The sequence below is a fragment of the Danio rerio genome, chromosome 3 (assembly GCF_052040795.2).
Source record: "Danio rerio strain M-AB ecotype USA chromosome 3, GRCz13ab, whole genome shotgun sequence".
Lineage (NCBI taxonomy): Eukaryota > Metazoa > Chordata > Actinopteri > Cypriniformes > Danionidae > Danio > Danio rerio.
Window position 1 is genome coordinate 43,726,090 of NC_141023.1, and position 21,411 is coordinate 43,747,500.

The 21,411-nt window shown below is 36.9% G+C and overlaps 2 protein-coding genes across 2 annotated transcripts in view; one reads left to right on the forward strand and one right to left on the reverse strand.

Moving 5' to 3' along the window:
• Positions 1-2,154, forward strand: part of LOC799265 — a 33,272-nt gene extending 31,118 nt beyond the window's left edge. The window contains exon 15 of the mRNA XM_087245058.1: positions 111-2,154. The gene's annotated coding sequence lies outside the window, so the exon portion shown is untranslated. The remainder of the gene's footprint in view (positions 1-110) is intronic.
• Positions 2,155-2,531: 377 nt separating this feature from the next.
• Positions 2,532-21,411, reverse strand: part of il4r.2 (interleukin 4 receptor, tandem duplicate 2) — a gene marked incomplete at its 3' end in the record, with an annotated part of 27,288 nt that continues 8,408 nt past the window's right edge. The window contains 3 exon segments of the mRNA NM_001443503.1: positions 2,532-2,559; positions 3,653-3,664; positions 19,545-19,556.

The window sequence follows — 21,411 nt, forward strand, 5'->3', positions numbered from 1 at the left end:
ATTTTTTGAGAGGTGCACGTCAGTGCCGGCGATGGCCACGGCGAAGGGCTATGCGTCAGCGCCGTAGCATACGCCGACGTTTGACGCAGAAGTATAAATCAGCCTTAAAGGTGTAACCGCAGCATCATATCAAAGCAAGAGGCCTTTGACTCACTGATTCTGATGTAGAAATTCCCCTGACTTGTATTTCATGATTGAAAATGTCAGATAAGAGCTGCTTTTCCTACATTAAAATAAAAATTGTTTCGTTTTGCGTTTTGTTTTTACCGAGAGTGTGGGTGTACATACTGCTATTGAAAACCACTTGTAAATACACTTGTTATTCAGGTCTCAAAACCATGGTTATAATTATTAAATGTTTATTCCTTTACTTTTTCTAAAGGTAAATGGATAGTTCTGCCAAAACTGAAAATGCTACGATCATTTACTCACCCTTTACCTGTTCAAAACCTGCATGAGTTCCCTTTTTCTGTTCAACATGAATTAAGATGTTTTGAAGACTGCTGGTAGCTGGCCCCCAATGACTTCCATAGTTAGTATTGTTTCCCTACTATTCACCCTATTCTTTGTCGACGAGCGGGCACAGTCATTTGAATCTTTTTGGCTCAAGACTTCCGGTCTCATTCACTTCCATTCATTTTTAGACATTAAAAATTGCTCGTTTCGCTGTTTGATGTTGCAGACTGACATTTCCTTATTATATTATTCTACTTGGTCTATATAGTCAAGCAAACACTTGTTTGTAGAGCAAGTAGTTTGACCGTTTTCTGCCGTTTATCATTCCTAGTCATTTCTCCCATAGGCGACTGAATCAGAAGTTCTATCTAAAACAATCGCAAATACAGGCGCACTTCCGCATTTTAGAATAAGGTCAATAGAAATCAAACCAAACAGCTAATATCTTTCCTCGTATTCAAACTGTAAAAGGACATGTGGAAAAAAATGTTTTTCATTTTTGAGTGAACTATCCTTTTTAAACATTTGTATGTAAGCATGTCTGAAAGCATGCCACCCTGTTTGTTATTTAATGCAGAAAAAGTGCTCAATAGTATATTTAATCTTTAATTTGGAAGCAAATAGTTTAAAGAACAAAGCAAAACTTACAGTTTGCTCAGAAACACAAAATTATAAATTCAGAGAAACAGAGTTTTCAAGTGGTCTCTTGATTTGCCTCTGTAAATCTGTATATACACATGCACACACTTGTTTTGCTGGTTTATGAGGACTCTCCATTGGCGTAATATATTTTATACTCTTATAAAATGTCTCTCTAAGTTAATGATAAAGCATGTCTCAGGGTCCTGCTGTTTAATTCTTTTTTTTAGGATCTGTAACTCTAAAATGCATATCAGTCCACTTTCAGATTTGATGTCTTAAATGCCTTCATTATTATCGTTATTATTATTATTATAGTTTGTTTGGTTCTATTTTTGTGTGAAGTTACATTGTGAAATTGTGCAGTTGTAAAATCAGGTAATCTTTTTCAGTGTTGGCGAAGGTGTGATCACATTTAGCATGAAAACTCAGTCACAGAACAGGCACAACTGGTTTAAACAAGAATGTTTAGATGAAGGTCTGCTTGATTATACACACATGTCCAAAGTGCTGTTTGTTAAAAACCAGTGTTGTGTTTCTGAAGCAACAGAGCTCTTCAGGCATATTCATTCCCTGGCTCCTTTAATATTTCACGTTCTGTAATAATAATAAAGATGACTGAAGAAAGTTTTACACTACATGTTTCATTATCAAGTGTGTTGAGCATTACACAAATCCGTTTCATGGTGTGAAAGCTGCAGAAAGCTGTTGTAATTGTTTGTCTGTCTTTTGTTCAGCATTGGCCATGCGTTATCTTTACAGGTGTGATGTAGATCAGAATGTATTTAATATGTATTTATTGTGTCAGAAAGCTTTCAAAAGGTGGCATCTTTTGATGTTTGGATGAGATCATGCCTTTCTACATTCGTACTATGTAGCCAATAAGAAATGTACTTTTATTAGTCAGCAGCCATGCAATAATATGTGTCATATTTTAAATATTTGTGCATAAAAATAATTTTTTATACTTGTTAATTGACAATCAACATGAAACATTCTAAGCTTTTGGGTTTTATGTGATATTTTTTAATGCATTTCAATAAAGAAAGACTGAATGTGTTCATGTCTATTTATTTGCAACTACACTTATTCGCAGTTCATTAGCTATTGGTTAATAAGTATGGTAACACTATAGAATAACTATCCGTTATAACTAATTAATAGATCATTAACAAACTGTTAACAAACTATGGATAACTGATCTGTAAAGTGTGAGTTAATATATTAGTTAAGTGTTAGTTATTAGCTTAAGTATGTTATTGGGACATTATTCTAGTTGCAACTATTCCTCATTTACTAATACTTAATAAATGAAGAATAATTGCACCTTAAATATAACGTCTTAATAACATTTGTAAAATATTAACTGATACTTAACAAGTCTTGAGTAAGTAATTTACTAACAGCTTGTTCATGATCAATTACTAATTTATTACGCATAGTTATAAATCATTAAAATACAGTTAATAAGTCATTTATAACTTGTTAACCAACAGCTTGTAAGTTATCTATTGGCTATCTATAAGGCACAGTTACAAATAATTAACAAACTATTAACTATTAGTTAACAAGTCATTTATAATCCATTAACTAACAGTTTATTAATGATCTATTAACTAGTTATAACAGATTTTTAAAGTGTTACCATTGTGTTAAAATTTTAAGCCTTTCATTGTGGAGAATCTTCTTAGAAACAAAAACTAAATGTTTTGAGAGAAAAACATTATCATAGCTTTTATAATGGACAAAAAACTAAACAAAAATGGTTAATTATATATATATATATATTTGGTATTTTAACTATATCTAAAGTCTATCTGCATTCTATATTTCGGATTTTGTAAGAAACAAAAATAAAACAATGCTAAAAATGCAAGATATTTCAATAGACAATTGACAATAATCCTTTATTAAAGACTTCATTGTGCTGCAGTCTTTATAATTTTACAGAATCATGTCCGGAAATAGTAATATACCTCATGTAATACCTCTGGTTGCTGAAAGTTAACCCTAAATTCTGTTTTGTTTTTTTTCTTACTTTTAGATTAGTGACAAAATAATTGATTGTTCTAATTTGGATCCAAAAAATAAGACTGATTACGCTTTGGTTGGTCAAACTAGCATGTACGCTTCAAGAGGAACAACTGCTGAAAAGCAGTTGCAAGGAAAAAGTATGTGAACCCTTTGGAATTACTTAGATTTCTTCATAAATTAGACAGAAAATGTTTTCTGGTCTTCATTTATGTCTTCTTCAACTAATACCGGACAAACATTATGTGTTTATTGAACACAACATTTAAAAATTCCAACACAATCTCACGGCATTCTCACAATTTAGTACGATTTGCTCATCCCTTAATGACGGTTGGGTTTTGGGGTGGTGTTAGGTACCACGCCTCCTTTTAAAAATTGTACAATTTTGTACGAATGAGCCACTAAACTGGCAAAACGTAAAATACTTACGTTTTCTCGTGAGATCAGGCTGAAAAATTCATAATGCAGGTGGAAATGGTATGTGAACCTTTGGGTTTAATAACTGCTTGACCATTCCTCTTTACAAAACTGTTTTAGTTTAATTGTGTTCTGGTCAGGACTCTGACTGGGCCATTCCAGGTGGTGTATTTTCTTCTGTTGAATCCATTCTTACGGTGGCCGGGAGAGCTTAACATGCTCCAATTTAATAAAACACCAACAAATTAAGAAACGATCTTCAGTTTGACAGCACACTTGTAAATTCTCACAAAACAAACAACTGATGAAACGCACTGCATTTTGTCACAACGCAAACAACTGAAAAAAAAAAACTGCATTTTGTCTTAACACTTTCAAATATCCACGCAACACAAAGGAAATGTTTCAAGGGGACCCAAAAACATGACGGACCCTGAGATATGGATGTGTTATTATGCCATGACTGTTAGTCAGTGAAGTTGTTGGGGGTCTTTTAAAGATGAGTTTTCTTTTTGTTTATTTTAATATTGTGATTACAGGATTCCCTTGTCTTTTGTTAATTATTAGCCTAAATAAACTAATGATTAAATGTGAAATGTTGTTTTAATAGTTGTTTTAAATGCAGCGCGTTTCTTCAGTAGTTTGTGTTTTGAGAATTCGCAACACGTGCTGTCAAACTGATGAAGATCATTTTCTAATTTGCTGGTGTTTTTTGTAATTGCATGCATTTTCTTAAGTGAAGTTTCATAAACTAATTTCGATTTCTAATCAGAGTGATCCTAGTTTACTTTAAATGGATAATTTTCTCCTTATTGCTCTATCTTCGTTTCGGATTATTCCCCCCTTCCACCCCATCTCCTCCTTTTCCCCTCTTTTCTAAAGGGGGAGCTATCGAGACCTACCTGATCTCGGAGCCCCTGATATGCTTATTGTCCGGGCAGGAGCCCTGGGCTCATATATCTCAGAGCTCAGGGTTCTCTCCTGGGACAGCATACCAAACTTACTATAAATAAGCATATCTAAGTGGGATGTCTTGAAATTGCAGCGCGTTAAGCGCTCTCGGTCGCTGTACATTCTGTTGTTTATTGAATAAAAAAAGAAGCATTTTGTGACTTGGATGCTTTTTTTGTGAAATTTATGCCAAAATATAAGTAACACCAAAGGGTTCATATGCTTTTTTGGTACCTTTTCAAAAAGTACACTTTTGTACCATACAGGTGGATATTAGCACCTTTATTTTATTAACTGTAAAACCCAACAGTCAGCTTTATCAAATGAAATGAGTGTAGTTAACTCAAAATTGACTGAAAGTTAATTCTACTCATTTGAAAAGAGTTTTGAACTCAGTGTTGAAGGTAATGAGTTATTTCAATACCTCATTACTTCAAATTAAATGGAGTATAAGTTTACAGTACTCATCTAGATTCGTTTTTTTTTACTTAAATGGTTTGTAGCAATCGGTTTCCTCAAACGGTTTAAGTGGCCTTAAGTTATTATGTTTTACAATACTCAGTTGGTTTGAGTTCTCTTCATTTAGTGGGTTTTTACTGTGCTCAAATTGCTTCATTAAGTCAAATGGATTAAGTCCACAGTACTCATTAGGATTAGTTTTTGAACTTAAATGATTGGTTGCAAACGGCTTCCACAAACGCTGAACTTATTGGGTTATATAGTGTACTTTTGCACCTTTAAGGTTTACTTTTTTACTTTTCTTAGCTGACAGGAGTGGCACCCGGTGTGGTCTTCTGCTGCTTTAGCCAATCTGCCTCAAAGTTTGATGTGTTGTGCATTCAGAGTTGCTCTTCTGCATACCTCGGTTGTATAACAAGTGAGTATTAGAGTTACTTTTGCCTTTCTATCAGCTCAAACCACTCTGGCTATTAGCCTCTGGCATCAGCAAGGCATTTGCGCCCACAGAACTGCCGCTCACTGGATATGTTCTTTTTTTTTTTGGGACCAATCTCTTTAAAGAAGTTAGTGCATGAAAATCCCAGTAGATCATCGGTTTATGAAATGTGTGTGTGTGTGTGTGTATATATATATATATATATTTATATATATATATATATATATATATATATATATATATATATATATATTTATATTATATATATATATATATATATATATATATATATATATATATATATATATATATATATATATATATATATATATATATATCATTATTAAAAATTATTAACACAAATGCAATAATAACAATTCAACTTTTCTCTTAATTTAGGCTACATTTCAAATAATGAGATTTTAACCTCTGCTCAAACAACTAAACACGCCATAATGTCTTAATGTCAAACATAATGTCTCCGACAGGTCACAGATGCAGCCCACTCGCCTGTTTGAAACACATTTCACAATGATTTCCCAGAAACATGGAACTTATAAGAAAGGTGCCTGGTGCATACGGAGAGGACAAAATTGTCTCTTATGTTGCAACATCAAAAGTTGTCAGAGCATATAAATAAATTAAAGGTTAAACACCCATAAATAACAAATTACAGTGAAATATTAATTAACAGATTTAAAAAGGGTTTTTACAGTGTAGACTTACCGTTGGTGAAATGAGCTGGTTCACCATGGTCACTGTATAGGTTATCTTCTGATCATTCTAGTTTTTGCTGTCAGAATGTATTCAGTTTGTGGCTGAAGATTACATCCCAGCTCTCTTTTGAATAGCAGTCGATAGGGGCTATTATCTTGCACGAATCATTTGAGGTTGATCTAATTACTTTTAAGATGCTTTTACAAACTTGTGCTTCTTTTTCCCAATCTCAGTGCTTTATATTACGGTTGGTTCGATTATTGCTTTTATGATTTTAAGCCAGGTGTGAATTGGATTGTATTTTTGTTCGTGTTGAAGATCCTCGGTTTCGGTTCTTTCACAGCCAGATTGATATCTCATGTTGAGCTCATTTTTTGACCCAGATATGTGTACTCATGGGTGTGTTGGAGGATCTACTTTCCTGTTTTTCCTGTTTTTCGTTAGAATGATTTTAAGAGCCCAAAAATAACTTATGCTGCTTGTTTAAACTACTTAAGTGTTTTATGTTAAATTTTTATAAATTATAAAAAAAATATTGTTAACTTAATCGGTTTATGTTGTGACAACATGAAGGAATTGTGTGGAACCCGGCATTTTTACAGTGCATGTCTGACTGAATGCCCAAAAATGTGGAACTACTTTAAGGTTAAAAAAAGATTCTGATAAGCTGGTTTATTCAATTTGATCACCATCTTCCCTGACATTTAAAGTCATACTGAAAGCCCCAGCAGTTTATCGCATCAGCTCATCAGATCTTATCAGTTTATCAGTTGATCTTGAAAATCACATAACTAGCAATAGCAAAACCTGACATTAAAGGTACTGCATGCATTATAGTTTAATACAATGTACAACTTTACTTAGATTTTATAGTAAAATAAAGAATTCTAAATAAATATTCAAGTTGAACCAAAACTCAATTAATTCAAGAACACAAATCTTGATTAATTTTAAATGACTTTTTTTCAGTTTCAGCCATGTCAAAACCATAATTTGGAGAAAATTCATCCATTTGGCTGTAACAAATGGCAGTCTTTTATTATGTTGGTCCAAAGCAAAACTATTCTTTGATGTAAGGGGGGATGTAAAAATATTTTCCAAAATAAATATCTACAATGTACCAAAGTAAAAAGGGTCTCTATAGTAAACAATGTACAAGAAAACACTCTATATTAAACATTTTTTTATTATTAAGAACTAGCACATCTACTTTGTTTAAAAATTACACTGTAAAACCCAAAAAGTTCAGGTAACTGAAACCATTTCATTTCTTTTTTGAACCACCAGTTCAAACACTAATCCTAATGAGTACTGTGAACTTAATCCATTTCAGTAAATTAAGCAATTTGAGCACAGTAAAACCCAATAAATGAAGAGAACTCAAACAAACTGAGTACTGTAAAACTCAAGCTAAGGCAACTCAAACCGTTTGAGAAAACCAATTGCAACAATACCGTCAACACTGTTCAAAACTCTTTTCATTCATTTTCTTGTTGGCGTCCCTTTATTAATCCGGGGTCGCCACAGCGGAATGAACAGCCAACTTATCCAGCAAGTTTTTACGTAGCAGATGCCCTTCCAGCTGCAACCCATCTCTGGGAAACATCCACACACACACACATTCACACACTATACGGAAATTTAGCCTATCCAATTCACCTGTACCGCATGTCTTTGGACTGTGGGGGAAACCCGGAGGAAACCCACGCGAACGCAGGGAGAACATGCAAACTCCACACAGAAATGCCAACTGAGCCGAGGCTCGAACCAGCGACCCAGCGACCTTCTTGCTGTGAGGTGAACGTGCTACCCACTGCGCCACTGAGCAAATGAGTAGAATTAACTTTGTCAATTTCGAGTAAACTATACACTCATTTCATTTGATAAAGTTGACTGTTGGGTTTTACAGTGTAACTTTGTTACTTTGATTAAAAACCACACATTTTAGCTTTAACAAATTATTTTTTAAAGTTGGTTCAAATTTTATTTTTTTTAGTGTATGATGACGAGCAGCTGCTGTAAGTTTAAACTGTAAGCTTCTTGAGTTTTAGTCAGAAGAACTAAACCATCTGCTCAATCATCATTGCACTTTTAGTCAATTTGTTTATATGGCTAAACGTTAAACGAAATGAGCCCAACATAAATCCTTGTCTAACTTATTGTCATTCTCTCTCACTCACTCTCTCTCTCTCTCTGTCTCAATGCTATTGGTTCAATTCAGAGATAAGATCAATGTCTACCATATGCCAGTGCCTGGCAGAACACACTGAGAAGAAATTGTGACTCAGAAGTCCATAGGCTATACATTCTGCCCCAATGTATTTCTGCGTCAGTGGAATTAGGCAACACTAAAATTCTAATTTCACTTCTCTATAGGGTACAAATGGAAATCCCTTTGGGGCTAAAAGCTATATTTTCTTGTTCCTCTTCCAGTGTGGTTTGATGGCAGTTGACCAAAGGTTAGAGATTTCCACACATTTCCCACTGTAAATGTTTTACTCTTGTGTGGACAGATTTTTATTTTGCCAATTATTTAGTTAGTTATTATTACAAGTCAAAGAACAACTTTTTGTGCTATTTAGCACCTCTTATGGTTTCCCTTCAGTGGGAACTCCGATGTGTGTCTGGAAAGATACTTTGATAGTACGCTATGCGACCAATCACTCTAAAGAGTAAGAAAACAGGCTAATGAATGCCAATGAGTTGGCAGAGTTCACCTAGGGCCCTGTCTAGACTCCTGTCGCTTCTGCCTTGCATGCTATGGCCACCTATCAGCGCTACCAAGCGCAGAAATTTAAGCTGAACAAGAGTGGTTCTTCCACAGGTTTAATGCATGAGCTCCGCAAGGTGACCGACTATGCTTTCATGACCACCAAGTCAGCCGCTTGTGCCCTGTGGAAGATGATGGCCACATCAGTGGTCCAGAAATGCCACCTCTAGCTAAACCTGGCTGCTATGTGCGATATTGACAAATCTTGCTTTCTCAACTCGCCAATATTCAGGGCTGGCCTATTCTGCGACACTGTCATGGACTTTACAAAGGAGTTCTTAATGGTGAAAGAGCAGTCGAAGGCGATGGGAGAAGTCATCCATTAGTGGGCTTGAAAGATTTCTCTCCCACTGACCCATCCACTTTGGCTGCTCCTCACCTAGGCTGTCCACCTGCAGCCATAAGACCTGCTCCATCTCCGCAGCCCATGTTACCGGCCAAGCAGCAGCGTCGAGCACCCTGCAGGACGGAGACGCCATCGACTCAGGGTTCCGTTTAGTCTGCTAAGAGGACTGCAAAGTGATCCTAAGATGGGCCACCCGAAGAAGAGTGTCCTTCTCTTTCCTTGGTGGAGGGCCATGGATCATAGTTAAGAACATCACTGACTTTAACATCCCCACTGCTGGCCTCTGAACTGGTGTTAACCAAATTTTTAATTAAAGAGCAGTTTTCTCTCTCACCAGGTGCACAAACCCAAGTCTTGCCAGTCTGGGACGATCCAACTTTCAGCTCGCAGCGACAGGCCATATCACCAAAGGCTCTGAGGACGCAAGGGGATGGCCCCCCTTCTCTCACTCCTCCAGCCTCATCGCAAGATTCAGGGTGGAAGGTAAGAGACAACTTCTTATTTTCAGCTCTTCCTCTGGATGCTCTGCTATTTGCCTAGCTTATTGCTCATGTGGACCTGCTTATGTGATTCAGTTTGCCTTATGGTCTCCCAAGTTCATGGGCATATATTTTACGAAGGCCAGCCCCATGTTCGCAGTTGTCTTGCTAGAGGAGATTGCTGTTTTCCTGGTGAAGGATGCAATCGAGCTGGTCCCTTCAATCAAGATGAAGAGTGGGATTTTCAACTCATACTTTATCGTGCTCAAAAAGAGCGGTGGGTAAAGACCAGTCCTAGGTCTGTGCAAACTAAACTGCTATTTACACAAGATGCCGTTCAGGATGCTTACGCATGAAGTGCATACTCAAATGTGCAGCTGTAGACCTGATGGAAGCAATTTTCATGTCTCCCTTTCTATGCCACCACCCTTTTATCCGGTGTGGATTTGAAGGTAGAGCATGGCAGTACAAAGTTCTTCCCGTTGGGCTCTTCCTGTCTCTGCGGGTTTTCACCATACGCATGCTCAATTATTTTGACAATTGGCTTATTCTAGCTTTGTCCCAGGATCAATTGATTATGCACAGGGACAGGGTGCTTAGGCACCTCAATCAGTTGGGGCTTTGGGTCAACCGAGAGAAGAGCAAGTTCTCCCCTTTGCAGAGCATCTCCTATGTTGAGATGGAGCTGGACTCAATTACTATGACAGTGTGCCTTACAGAAGAGCGTGCCAGGCTGGTGCTGTGCTGTCTAAGTGTCCTCGACAGAAACACAGTGTTCCCAGATGTGCTGGCTCACAGCTGGCCTCTGGGCATGCGCAAATATGCATTTCCCCCAGTGAGCCTACTTGCACAGACACTGTTCGAGGTCAGGAAGGAGGAAGTGCAGGTCTTGTTAGTTGCGCCTTTCTGGTTCAACTGGACCTGGGTTTCGGAACTTACACTCCACGCAACGGTTCCTCCCTGGCATATTCTCCTAAGAGAGGATCTCCTCTCTCAGTTACCGGGCACCATCTGGCACCCGTGGCCAGATCTCTGGAACCTCCACGTGTGGTCTATAGAAGGAGCAAGAAAGACTTAGGTGACTTACCGGCGTCAGTGATTAACACCATCCCTCAAGCTAGAGCACCATCAAAGGGGCATGCCTACGCTTTGAAGTGGAGTCTTGAGTGGTGCGCTTCTCCCCAAGAAGACCCCCAAACTTGCCAGATTAGCGTAGTGTTATACTTCCTTCAGGATAAGCTGGAGCATAGGCTGTCAACCTCCACACTGAAGGTTTACATTACAGCCATCTCCAGATCTTTCTGTAGTCCTTGCGGGACTGCAGAGGAATCCATTCAAACTACTCGACTTAGTATCGTAAAAATTCTCTCCATCAAGACAGCGCTGCTGGTCGTGTTGCCATCGATTAAGAGGATTGGGGATTTGGAGGCATTTTCTGTCAGCCAGTTATGCCTGCTGTGCCCATGGTTCCTACCCCTCCATTTAGAGATCAGGTGGTAAACCTACAAGCACTGCCCACGGAGGAGGCAGACCCGGCTCTTTCACTGCTTTGTCTCATTTGCACTCTGTACCTTTACATGGAGCGTACACAGAATGTAAGATCTTCTGAATAGCTCTTTATCTGTTATGGTGGTCGACAGAAAGGAAGTGCCAAATCAAAACAGAAGTTGGCTCACTGGATAGTAGAGCTGTGTCCCCTGGGGGTGAGAGGGGGTGAGAGTGCACTCAACAAGAAGTGTCACCTCCTCTTGGCCGTTAGCACGTGGCATCTCTCTCACAGATTTCTGTAGAGCTGCTGGCTGTGCGACACCTAATACATTCGCGAGACTCTAAAATCTTTGAATGGAGCCGGTATTCCCTTGATTACTGGGTGCTGGTCAATCAGGAGGAAACTAAGCTCTGTGTCAAAAAGGCTTGCTGCACCATGCTCTTTAATCTGGAGATTTATTCAATCATTCATTTTCTCGTCGACTTAGTCCCTTTATTAATCTGGAGTTGCCAGACCGCATGCCCTTCCAGCTGCAACCCATCTCTGGGAAACATCCATACACATTCATACACTACAGACAATTTAGCCTACCCAATTCATCTGTACCGCATGTCTTTGGACTGTGGGGCAAACCGGAGCACTCGGAGGAAACCCACACGAACGTGGGGAGAGCATGCAAATTCCTCACAGAAACGCCAACTCACCCAGCCGAGGCTCGAACCAGCAATTTTCTTGCTGTGAGGTGACAGCACTACCTACTGCGCCACCGCGTTGCCCAATCCAGCGATAAGTGCTCTTATTCTGCCCTGCTAAAGTGAGTTCCCCGTTTGGCGAACCCAAAATTCTTTTAAAGACTATTGACTAATGTCATGTGCCAATGACTTTAAAACAGATAAAAACAATGGACAAAAGTCTTGAATAGAAAATTAATTAGAAATTGATATTACTGCTAGACAGCTGTAGAAGAAGAAGCACAACAAATGAAACGTGAAGGGGTTTTTGTAAAACTTAAACCACTAAAATGACATAAACTGACTGAAACAATTTATAATAAACTCATTTGAAGTATTCTGCTTTATTGTGAGCCATCCAGCAAGACATACTGCAAATAAACACATAGATGCCATTCCCATTAGAAATAATATTATTGTCACGTTTGGAGCGCAATGACAATGCACAGAAAAAACAATCTAAAATAAGTTTAAAGGATTATCTGTGAACAAAACATATATAAAGCAAAATAAACAAAGGCGTTACGGTGGCGCAGTGGGTAGCACGATCACCTCACAGCAAGAAGGTCACCAGTTTAAAGCCTTGGCTGGGTCAGTTGGCATTTCTGTGTAGAGTTTGCATGTTCTCCCCGTGTTCGCATGGGTTTCCTCCTGGTGCTCCGGTTTCCCCCACAAGTCCAAAGACATGAGCAATAGGTGAACTGGTTAAGCTAAATTGTCCGTAGTGTATGTGTGTGAATGAGAGTGTATGGGTGTTTCCAAGGGATGGGTTGCAGCTGGAAGGACATCCACTGCGTAAAACATATGCTGGAAAAGTTGGCGGTTCAATTTGCTGTGGCAACCTCTGATAAATAAAGGGCCTAAGCCAAAAAGAAAATGAATGAATAAAAATTAACAGAATAATTCACAATCAAGTCGTAAGGTGCAGAAAAAAAATGTATGCAAAAATGCAGGCAACTTTTTCAAAACGTGAATCAAAAATAGTTCAGTATAACACTGAGTTATCAATAAAAGAAATACAAATAAAGAGACTGTTAATTTATAAAAATATAGCCAGATTGCTTTTTTTAAAACAGATAATGCTAAACTGGCCGTCTTTTTAGTTAAACTTGATACACTTTTGCGAATTGTCTATCCCTAATGGTGTTCACTGCTGTCATATCAATAAATTCATAAACAATAAATTCTAAAATAAATGTTGTCCTTGATTTCCCTTTATTATGACACAGGTGGCCTAAAATATAGCTTTATTTGAAATGCCATCAGTCATTTCGAAAGTGTATCTAGTGAAAGGAATGCCATGCTATTTGTGGAATTATAGTGCTATATACATAAACGAAAATAAAATGTTTGCTGCAGAATGACAAACAAGACAAGAGTGAAAGCGTGAAAGGTCCTCTGCGACAGGTAAAACCTTTTGAGCAGCAGGACTAGATAGCAGTGTTCAAAAGACTAGACTGTACAAAAATGTATGATCAGTTAGTCCTGACAGTATATGTTTTTAGGTCTTGGTACCTTATTCAATTTATTCGTGGTCTAACTTAATTTTATAGTTACACAATTTGAAAGTTACACAGTTTAATTATAAAAGAAAAGAAACGTTCCTTTTCAAAAAAGCAAAAACTATGTCATGATTTCCGTGTAAGCTTTAATCATAACAGAACACAATTTGAAGTAATCTACTTATCATCACTCTATTTAGACTATAACTTCCTTGTAGAAAAAAATATATTATTATATACAAAACTAGTCCTTTCACAAAGAGAGACAGAAAATGGAGTCTTGGAAACACCATTCCATCATTGAAATGACAAATATTATACTACAAATGGCAAGAATAATTACACTACTGGTCAAAAGTTTGAGGTCAGTAGAATTTTTAAATGTTTTAAAGTAAGCTTCTCCTGCACACCAAAGCTGCATTTATTTGATCAAAAATACAGAACAAACTGTAAAATTGTGAAATGTTATTGCACTATAAAATCACTGTTCAAATGCAGTTTATCGTTTCATTTAATAGTTTATTTCAAATTATTTTAAAGATGAATTTTCAGCTTCATCACTCCAGTCTTCAGTCACATGATCCTTTAGAATTAATGGTAATAGTAATAAAAGCAATAATTACTGGAGTAATCATTTCATTAAACTACATACAATAAGAAAGCAGTTTTTTAAAATTGTTTTTAAATATTTAACAACTTATATTTTTTACATTTAATAAATGCCGCCCTGATAAACAGAATAATTTTATTAAAAAAAGATGAAAAAAAAAACTTTTGACTGGTAGTGTATATGCATCTCCTAGGGTATTGATCCGCTTGATCCCAATATGTATACAGTTGAAGACAAAATTATTGGTCCTACTGTGAAATTTAAATTCTTTCAAAAATATTTCTACAAGAGAAAGTCTTATTGCTTTTGGTTTGGCTGAAATAAAGCAGTTTTTACACTTAGAAAAGGTGTAGGCAAATATTATTAGCCCTCTTTGAATTTTTTTTTCGACTTGCTACAGAACAAACCACTGTTGTCCATTATCCTGCTTTATTAGCCTAAATTTCCTAATATTTAAGCCTTTAAAGTGCACTTTAATCTGAATACTAGTTTCTTGCAAAATAGTAAGTCAAATGTTATATAGTCAACAATGCAAAGACAATTCAATAAATTGGTTATTAAAGCTTTTGGGCCCTATCATACACCCGGCGCAGTGGGGCGCAAGGCGCGGCGCAATAGTCTTTTGGTAGTTTCAGCTTGGCGCAAGAGTCGTTTTGAGGCGTTGCGCTACGCTGTTTAAATAGCAAATGCATTTGCGCTCAGATGTGCGCCCATAGGCGTTCTGGTCTAAAAAGGGAGGCGTTCTGAGGCGGACCGCTGGCGCGTTGCTATTTTGAGAAACTATAATAGATTTTTCATTAGACCAAAATAACCCAGTCTAAACTCCGGCGCAGAGTTGCACCTCGCTTACGCACTGCTTAATACTCACAAGAGAGCAATAGGCAAATATCTTTACATATGAAAAAATTTAAATATGAAGGATATATATAGGATATAATAAGAATATAGGATTTAAATATAAAGGATTAAAATATTACAAAACATTATTTTCTTGCCTACATAAATATGAAAAATCATTGCTTTTATGTCTTCATCTCGGGAGGCTTTTTTAGTTCATTCATAACAATTTGCTTTTGTATAATGTTATTATTATTAGCAGTATTATTTATTATATCCATATTTATATTTGTTTTATTAAAAACAAGCTTAGATTTGCCCACCTGTCAGGTTTTAGACCATATGGGGCACAGCATGTGTTTTAGGATATAACTCAGGTTTTTGAGCACATTTTGTTAATATTATTCATTTATTTGTTTGCTGGAAATTAGAACTGAATTTAGAAATAGTTTTGAAACGAATATTTGCGCTTAACAAACAAAAGTATTTATTTATAGACTAATTGATGTCTGTGCGTAAAGGTTTCCCTATCCAAGAGCGAAAGTGAAAGTAGTTCCATTATCTCTCATTCTTACGCAGTAGATGCTCTGTTTAACAGTTTTCTGTTAAAAAACTGTTAACTGTTTGCTTGTGAAATGCTCATTTTTTCCACTTAGACTTACTTTGCGTCCTGTAAATAGTGAATGTGCTTTAGGCGTGATGCAGCTGACTCTTAAAAGGAATGGGAGATGAGACTCTAATTGGTTTATTCTCAAAACACACCTATAACTCATTAAGAAAATAAACTCAACCCTTTTAAACCATGCACTGCGGCGGAAGGCAGATTTCCCATCCTTAAATTAGCAAAAACGCGTCCTGACACGCCCTGAAATCGTTTTTGCCCTGCGTTTTGCGCCCTTTATGTTTAAAAATATGTTGAAAAAAGTCTTTTCCTTCAACAGATATTTACAAAGTTCAAAATTCATGTTATAACCCCACTAACACTCCAGAGGTTTTCACTAAGTAATTCAGTAAGTGCTCTATAAAGGGTTAAGTTGCTCAAATACTGAAATCTGAAATTGTCAACTAAGATATAGCCATAAAACAAAATATCTTTGTTTCTAAATGTACTTTCAAAGGAGTGTGCAACCATGAAGATCAAAAGTCAAACATTGTAAGCAAACTGTAAACTTATCTTTTGTTTTTACAGCATATTTAAACAGAATAAAAAAAACATTGGCCTTGTGGTAATGGGTTTAAAATTTGCATTAGTAAATGTACATATGCAAAGAAAAAAAAAAACATGTCTAGTATTACATGCACTCTAGGTAACTCAGCGGGGACCTTGATGTCAAAACAACACCAAAAAGCACATCAATCAATTTGAAATCAGCAGTCAAAAGGGCATCAAACTGACATTCAGCTTTTCGACATCAAAGTACTTCACATGCTTAGTAGGGATACAAAATCCCACACTGTAAAACTCAAAAAGTTAAGGTAACTCAAACCATTTGAGGAAACCACTACAAACCATTTGAGTTAAAGATGAGTACTGTGAACTTATCCCATTTAAGTTGAAGTAATGAGTAGGGCCAAACGGAATCTGCGGACGTTTTTAGCTATTTGTGCGGAGAATTTTGGTAAAAATCTGTGGAATTCTTTTGGGAGTATCAGAACTAAAACCTTAATGTGTGAAATAAAAAAAATATATCTTTTTAACTTTTATTTAATGTTTAAAATGCAAATACAATAAGATTAACTTTATGTGGGTTAAACAAAGCAATTCTCTCATATAATATATCTACTAAAAGACAGAAAATATTACTGTACAAACTGCATTGTACATAAATCAGATGAACATTTTCATATTGCTCAGTAATATTATTGTAATTAATTTAACAACTGAATAAATATAGATACATTTCATTAACTCATTACCTTCAACACTGAGTTCAAAACTCTTTTCAAATGAGCAGAATTGACTTTGTCAATTTTAAGTTAACTACACTCATTTCATTTGATAAAGTTGACTGTTGGTTTTTACAGTGCATGCAAATTTGTAATTGAAGCTTTCAAATGAACAATTCTTATAGTACAATACTTTGTGTCATTAATTTGGTGGTCAAAAGGTCATCAATACGTGCATGTCAAAAGGTTTGACATCAATTCGATTTGCATTTTCGACGTCATGATGTTGTTTTGACCTCACAGAGTTTTCTGGAAAGTCTGTCCAAGTCGTCAGAGTTAAAACAGTGTAACCTAATCTTAAAGTCTTAACTCTAAACAAATAATGAGCATTTGCATAGTTCCAGTAACTGCTCAAACGTCCAAATGAATGATTCATTGTGCTAGCTCCCCTGGTGGCCTGAGACGCTCACATAAACGTCATCCACAAAGAGGGTGTGTGGTTTGGAAAATTGGAGGATGATTCATTGCGACTCCAGAGGTTATATGCAAAGAGACTGAAATGTTTTACTTATGTGCGACACAGTTAGACAGCGTGATATGAAAGGTCTATTTCAACAGTCGGTGGGATATTCAAAAAGTCCCAAGCAGTGTTCTGTAACAGGGCGATGTGGGGGAATTTCAGAGCTCCACATTCATTAAGTGTTCGCTCAGTGCTGATGCTCGTGCTCCATTGTCCCCCCGTGTTTTTTGATACGTCTTGAAAAGCTTTATAGGGATCATCCCTTGCGATTGTGTGATCATGATGTAACAGAGGAGGATACAGTGAATTGGCACTGGTGATTAGATTTTGCCTGATCACATTGTCGTCTGCATCAACATTAGAGGAAAGTTTCGCACAACCATCTACAACATCTCTCTTTTCCACAACAGCACTGAAAGCCTGATATCCTTCATCAGGAAAGTTCTGCAGGCTCTTAATGATATCAATAGAGTTTTCCAGCTTAAATATGGAGTCTGAGACATTTCTATCATCAGAATGATCACAGTTCAGGTCTAAAAATGAAGAATCATCAGTGGTTCCTTCCAAATATGACTTGTTGCTGAAAACCGATGAACCCGAGCAGGTACCCGAATCTCTGTTAGCACGATTCCTTTCCTTTGAAGAAGACTCCACACTGTTCTATGGCATCTCAGTGAACTGGTTGAGTGGTGTGTTCCATTTCAACCGTAAAATATCTAGAGCTATTGCAATATCAAGTTGTGATCGGATGTCTTGCACCGGATTGCTACCAAAATCACAGACGGCCTGGCCATTATCCCCTGGTGATGATTCAACACTGTGAGAACTTCTCTCGTTGTTTGGGTTCACACATACTTTTGAGATCCTGACAGAAAGAGACATGTTGAGGTGTTATTAAGAAGACATAGAACGACACTGAGCATGATTACAGTGTATAAATAAAATAACATACGATTTCTTTCCCTCCTCGAAGTCTGGATTAATAACCTCAACTTGGTTTGGGTAGACTGCATTGGAGGAATGAGGCAAAAGTTGATCCTATGAAACAATGGAAAAATGAGGAGTTATTATGACTCACAATATGATGAAATGATGCATTATTAAATACATTTATTATGGTGGCTTGAGAAAGCCAACATACTGTTGTACTACATAAACGTCTTATTCTTCCGTCTTCTTTTTCTTACACTACTTCAAGAACACATCTCCTCCTAGCCTGTTCATACTACAACCATCAAACTAACTCTAAAAAACTATACTGAATTAAGTTGATATATCTTTTCCAACTGATCCAACTAATGGTTTTCCGAAAACTGACCCGGAAAATTTGGAAAAGTACCATTGATTAAACGTTGGACCAATCTTTGTGACCTCATTGGGCTCATTTAACTCAGGCTACCAATCTGCCAATCACTTATCACCTTTCAACTTACTAACCACACCCTAGAAACCACTTACGACACCCTAGCCACTGTCCCATAGACTTCCATTGTAAAAAACTGCCATTGACCATACCAATCCCTACTAGAAACATACAAACACACATACTAATTATACTAGCAACATGCTAGTTTATATTAGAAACATGCTAACAACAAGCTAATTTGTGCTAGAAACATGCTAGTGTAACAGGTGTACTATATTTATTTATTATTGGACCAGACAATAAAACCAGAAGACTACAAGGTAAGTAAAGGGAGGTGGGGGTGAAACTGAGTAATAACCAGACACAAATAGAATGTTTTAAATACAAAAATAATTTTACTTTAGATTGTATGAATTTTTTCCTTTTCGTATTTTTCTTAGTAAACAATACTTACATCAGTAACATAACTATTTATACACAATCCCCAGGGTGCACCCACTTTACAATTATTATAAATCAAACACGAATCACAATAAATGAATTCAAGTGAAAACAAAAGAAACCATACAATAGAACAAATAAATCTGTCGTTGTTCACTCTGAAATTGGTTAAATCTGTTCAATTCAGATAAAGTTCTGTTTTTTCCCTTCAAGAAAATAAGTCCTTACAGCTGTATTCAAAATCGCAGTCCAATAAAGGAATTAACTTTTTGCCAAATTCTTACTTTATCCGGTGAAATGAGGATAAACTGAAATATGTGTACTTCACAATTTTCCAGGTCGACGTGGGGGGATCGCCATCAATTCAACTGAATCCAGGGAACTAGAAAAATCTCCCCCCAAAAAAAACCAGGCCTGTTCACAGACCAGAGTATATAAACAAGTTTATATAAATATGTTCAGAATAAGTTCAAAAACATGCAAAATATACAACACTTGGAACAAATAAAACACATACACACACATGTATACCATAAAATGAGCTAATATAATGGAATACCTGTCAAATTCGCAATGTCTATATCACTCTATGGCCTTCTCACACACACGCAATTGCAAAATGGCGTCAGCGCACTGTAAACGCAATGCAACATGCGGTCTGACTTCAACACACTATCACGCTAAATAACAACTATTTTGCAAGTACAACTTGATTTAGTACAACTACAATCACTTTTAAACTGTTTAGGTATCGTAACATACCGTATTTTAATCTTTTTGTAGGGATGGCTGACGTGAAACTGACGTTTCGACACAGTGTCGAGATCCCGAAGCGCAAGTGTTTCGAAACACTGCACCGAAGCATGATCCGAAGCACCCAAGTCACGTGACTAAATTGTTTCGAAACACTTGATCACGTGACTAAAGCGATTCAAAACATTGATCACCTTAGAAGCGTTTCGAGACCTGGCAAATCTCCATTTGGCTGCCAAGGTCAGGAAAATCCCATTTCATATGGACTAGTGGACTGTGCATGTGCTCGATGTTGCAATGCATTTAATGACTTTTTGGGTTCGAATCTCGACTTCTACAAATACTCCGTTTCTGTTTTGTGTAGCCTAAATATGATACAGCTGCAGTTACGCCATCAATTTAGCATCCTTTTTGTAACACTGTAAAACAATAATTAATATTTTTACAGTACTGTGATAGTTTGGTTTAGGGTTTGGGTAGACGTTAATAAAATACAATAAATGGGAAATTTTATGAATAATATAAATAATTCTTGATAACTTCAGGCCACAGTTTCTGATCTAGCAACAACCCTGTTTTAAGACCAAAACAAGACATATTTATTAACAAATTGTTTATTCGGATATCAGACCAATGTTGAAACAAAACGATTCAAGAGCAAAGCAACTGGTATTGAAGCATTTCAAAATAGCTATAATTGCCTGGCTTCGAACCCACTATCCCCAGACACCTACAAAGTGGGCTTTAATACCTCAATTTGCTCAACTGTTATGTGCTGCAGCTGTTTCAGTGCAATACATAAAAAATGACCACTAGGTGTCACTGTACAGTGGGGTTTCGAAACGTTTCGAAGCTTCGACACATTTGCTTCGACTTTTTCAGTGTTTCATGAAGCCTCGCTTTGCCCACCAATATCTTTGTTCAAGTTTGCTCCTCTCTATTGTTCTGCCAACAGGTCTCGTCTCAAGCTGGAAGGGGCGGAGCTAACAACCCGCTCCTACGATTGGTTGTTACTTTACCTCAAACTACATTTGTATACATTAATTTTATTTTGTTTATTATATTTATAAAGACTTGTAGATATAATAATAATATGATTATGCTGTTCTAAATAATATTATAAATAATTATATAACTATTTCACTAGGGTTACACTAGCAACATGCTAATTCATACTAGAACTATGGTAATTTATTTTAGCAACTGCCTAGCAACTACTCAGAACACCTTAGCAACACCCTAGCAACACCTTAGCAATGACCTAGAACAGGGGTGTCCAAACTCGGTCCTGGAGGGCCAGTGTTCTGCAGATTTTAGCTCCAACTTGCCTCAACACACCTGCAAGGATGTTTCTAGAATGCCTAGTAAGAGCTTGATTAGCTAGCCCAGGTGTGTATGATTGAGGTTGGAAATAAACTTTGCACGACACCAGCCCTCCAGGACTGAGTTTGGATATGGCTGACCTAAAACAACTTAGCGGCCGTCTAGCAACCACTCAGAACACCCTAACAAACATCTAGCAACATCTTAGCAACCACCTAGCAATGCCTTAGTGACCGCCTAGTAACCAC